This window comes from Cucurbita maxima, unplaced genomic scaffold, assembly GCF_002738345.1.
Source record: "Cucurbita maxima cultivar Rimu unplaced genomic scaffold, Cmax_1.0 Cma_Scf00009, whole genome shotgun sequence".
NCBI lineage: Eukaryota > Viridiplantae > Streptophyta > Magnoliopsida > Cucurbitales > Cucurbitaceae > Cucurbita > Cucurbita maxima.
Window position 1 is genome coordinate 1,048,727 of NW_019272025.1, and position 4,779 is coordinate 1,053,505.

Sequence of the window (4,779 nt, forward strand, 5' to 3'; positions counted from 1 at the left end):
AAAAAAAAAAAAAAAAAAAAAAAAAAAAAAAAAAAAAAAAAAAAAAAAAAAAAAAAAAAAAAAAAAAAAAAAAAAGTTGTACAACGATAGTAGTAGGATTACAATCATGTGTCTTGCTATTTAATGACTTGCTTAGCCAAATATCATTCTTATTCATAGGCACAACATCAGCAAACTTCACTTGGTTACTAATGCATTATCAAAATGGTCGTATATGATAGATAAATTAACTCGATTATGGCTTATGCTATGAATTATTATCGTTTGTCTTAATTATGTTCAAAATTGAGCTTAAATTACTTAGTGAGTCCTATTAAGCATATCATATAAAGTAAAGTACTTGTAATGTTTACGAGCTATACAATGCAATTTGGTGCTTTTTGTGCAAGTACTGCTTGTAGGATTGATGTCCTAATTTTATGACATGTTGAGCATAGATTACGTGATTTATGAATTACCATGGAAATAAATAAATTAAATGACATAGGGATATGCTTGTGTTATAATCTGATTCTTGTACGTCATATGTTTGTGCATTGTGATACCCCGAGAATGATTATTAGATAATCTTCTGAATTCATCACTAGTGATGAGGACCAATATTGTATTTACAATTTTACAGAACACAGGTATGCTTAATGGTGCCTAGGATTATTTACAGGTATAATCAAGAGATCTCGAATTACTTCTTAATTGTGATCTTGCCAAAGTAGGACAAGAGACTAGGGGCTACCATTATGAGTCATCTACCGGTATAGTCCCAAGTCTCATTTCAATATTAGTTCACGATATCACGACCTCACCTTTAACCATTCCTTATACTCAATAGAAGTATTTACCCTCACAATTACCTTTGGAGTCCCAAGTCTCTCTCTAAGATAGACTACAAAGTCGCGAAGTTAGCTTTGACCCGTTTCTACACTCAATAACAAAGATAATTACCCATGTAGTTCCATATAGCGTCGCTTTGATCCATTTCTACTCAATAAATTCACCCACCTTTAGACTTCTATTTGTGTAGTCCCAAGTGTGTCTCCAATACAAGATTAAGAAATTATGACATCAGTCTTGAATTGTTCTACACTCAATAGAAGAGATAACTACTCATGTGATCCCAACTCCCTCCTCAAAACTTGTTTACTGCAGTGGCGTCAAATTTGATCTGTTGCCACCCTCAATAGTAACTCAAATGGCCTCAGTTTTTCTAGTGACAACGTTTTTGAAGGAAATGAACTCTTCATTCACGTAGCGGAAATATTGGGAATCGTTTTGATTTTTATAATGAATTAGAACAAAAGCAATAAATACGAGAGCAAAAACTCCACTTTTGTAGAAACCCTAGTTGGGAAGACTTCTTGAAGTTCTTCCTTACTATGACTCGAACACAAGGTCAAAGGCTTGTGGAGCCTTTTGAAAGAAACTCCCAAAGGGATTGGAGAGGAAGAGTTTCCAGAATTCTCTAATTTCATTCTCCAAAGAAAATGGGAGAGATTCATATGTCTTTGGCTCAACCCGAGTGTCTTTGGCTCATCCCGAGTGTCTTTGACTCAACTCGAGGGTCCTATTTATAGGACTCTTGGAAAATATTTGTCAAATAATATATTTGCATATTTAATATATTAGGACATAATACTTTATACCAATCATATTGAGATATTATAAGATATCCTAATATATATTTAACTAATTTGAATCTCATTCAAATTTTAAATATATTTTTATTTAATGTATTGAAGAAATATTAATTGATTTAATATTTAAGGATATGAAATACAATAAATATATTTTTTCTTTAATATATTTAATATTAATTTTAACCTCAAAATTAATATATTTTTCTCAATTTATCTTTAACATATCTAATATTAATTTGAACTCTTCAAATTAAATATATTTTTTCCTTTATATTTAATATATCTAATATATTAAATATCAATTTAAACCCTTCAAATTTTCTTTTAAATAAATGGAACCTTTTAGCTTTACTATGAGCTAGCAACGGGACCTTATGAACGTACTGATTATAAGCTTCAATGATACAAAATAAGTTAATTTTCATTTATTAACTATAAGTCACTCCACTGTAGACCTAAAGTTCCACTCTTATGCACGGTAGGACAAGTTATGTCCATTGATATGATCATTACAAGCAAGTCGATCCTTCACGAGTTGTTCATAATTACAGCGGGATCAAAAGTCCGTTTTACTCTTATAATTACATCTTTCACCTTAAGTACCACTGATTCTCTAATTAACAATTTGTTTATGATTCAATCATAAACCAAGTTCCTCTCGGGCCAATGAGAGGGTGGTGGCCTCATTGTTCAAGTCCCGAAATCAGTACTTAAAGAACAACTCATCTACTTTCCTTATATGGAAAGGAGTGAATTCCATCTATCATATTATATTCCCAACTCCGTGTTTCGTAGAAGTCCCAAAATGATTGGCATATTGAATCGGCTAAAAATAGTCATTCTCACTCATGTAAATTGAAGGACCCAAGCAGAGTTCATAACTTACTCAGGATTAAGATCGAGTCACATATGATTATCATGTGAAATATTAATTTTTTCAATTAACGGATTTATACAGAGAGATTAAATATTTCTTGGTCCAGTCTTATACAAACTCATTGTATAGGATACCCCACTTACATGTTTCCACATGAACGATTTGGATCAAATCATTTGTAACGATTACAAAGTGGGTCGTATCAAAAGTGTTACCAGGATAAGGCACCCAACTGATGATGTTAATATAACACATGCGGAAGCAATTTGGAACTTAGACACTTTTAGAACATCAATTATAGTAAATAACTAGCATGTTCATAAGTATTAAAACTTAATGAGTTTGAATACTAATCTTTTGTAGTTTAAATTTCTTTTTCCTCACGAACCGGTTTCGAACCACCACTAGTGTCTTCTACACTATCCTCCGGTCTTAGAACGGGATTGTGGAATCCGGTGAGTGACTAAACTTGGGAGGGATTTTGTATATATGAAGAGAGTATTTGTGAGAGATTTTTCTCAAGGTTTTTCACCAAGAAGAAGACCTTTCATGTTTTATAATCACTCTATTTATAGAGTTATGTTTGCATGTTCATGCAAATTTGAGATCACCAAATTTTGACAATCAAAATTCCACTCAAATGTTTGGGATTATGTGGCAAGTATGCATGCTTGAGTTAACCAAATTTTGACACTCAAAATTTTACTCAAATTTGTGGAGTTTATTTGGCAAGTATGCACGTTTGGTTAAACCAAATTTTGACACCTCAAAATTCCACTAACATGGATTTTTTCATTAAATGAAGTCAACATTTTGACTTTCTTCATTTTGATTCAACCATCCATTTGAATTATTAATTTCAAATTAAAGTAATATTAAATGATTAATTAAACTATTTAATTCCAACAAATACTTGATTAAGATATTTAAATCTTATTTAAATATCTCATATTCTCTCTTTTTGTTTAATTCGTAAATAAAACAAAAATGCGGTTAAATATATCGTATATATGTAGTGCATTCTCCCTAATTTGAATTCGAACACTTCGAACTCACTCGTCACACTGTTCTATGGTTTAGTTCGATATGAGCTAGTAGAGGGACCTAATGGACCTATAGATCATGGGCTCCAACGATCCAAGATTAATCGGTTAAACTCATTAACCTTGTTAACCAACATTCGTTAACTACTAGGACATTCCACTATAGCCTAGTAGTTGCACTCCCCTCACTATAGATATATTTCTGTCCATTTGATATAACCATGTTTAGTAAGTTGATCCTTCACAGGTTGTTCATAACTAGAGCTGGGTCAATTTACCGTTTTACCCCTGAAGTTACTTCTTGTTTCTTATGTCTCACTGATTCTCTAATGAACAATTGGTTTGTGGTTCAACCAGTAAACCGAATCCCTCTCAGGCCAGTGAGAGGGTGGGACCCCTTGTTCTAGAGTCAGTACTTAAGGGAACTACCTCTCTTCTATCCCTAAAAGTGGGTAGGAGTGAATTCCATCTTGCACCCCACGTCCCTAGCCATTTACCCAGTCTTACCCCTGAAATGGGAGGTTTATTGAGTCGGCGAACTTGAGCCACCCTCACCCATAAAAATCTAAGAATAATTCCGAATAAACAGGAGTTCATGGTTAGCTCAGAATTAAGATCGAGTTACCTAGGTCATTGAATAAAAAGAAAATCAGTCTCAACAGTAAACAACATTATAAAGTGAGAGTGATTTTTTTCATAGTCCGATCTTATGCAATACTCATTGCATAGGACGCCCCCACTCACATGTCTCCACATGTACAATTTTAATGATCACAATGTTTATATCATATACAAAAGTGGGCCGCATCCATAGTGTCCCCAGAATAAGGTACTCAGCCTTATCCTTATACTATAGATCATTTTGACTATATACTTGAACTTGATCAACTCTTATGTTTATACATATAGTTCAAGTAATCATTTTATAGCCAGAATGTTCTTAGTTTATTGGATTTAGATGAAGGATCGTAAAGTTCACTTTATTCAATAACAATCTTTACTGAATAAACATCAATAATAACTTTATTGAAAATAGAATATGTTTTTGTTTACAAACTATGAGTTTTAGGACATAAAACCCAACACTCCCAAGCTTGCTTTTCCGTGTGCGAGGAGCTTCAATTTTTTTTTTTACAATTATATAATAGGTCCTAGTTGTTCAAGTAATCATTTTATAGTCAAAGTGTTCTTAGTTTTTTTTTTTTTTTTTTTTTTTTTTTTTTTT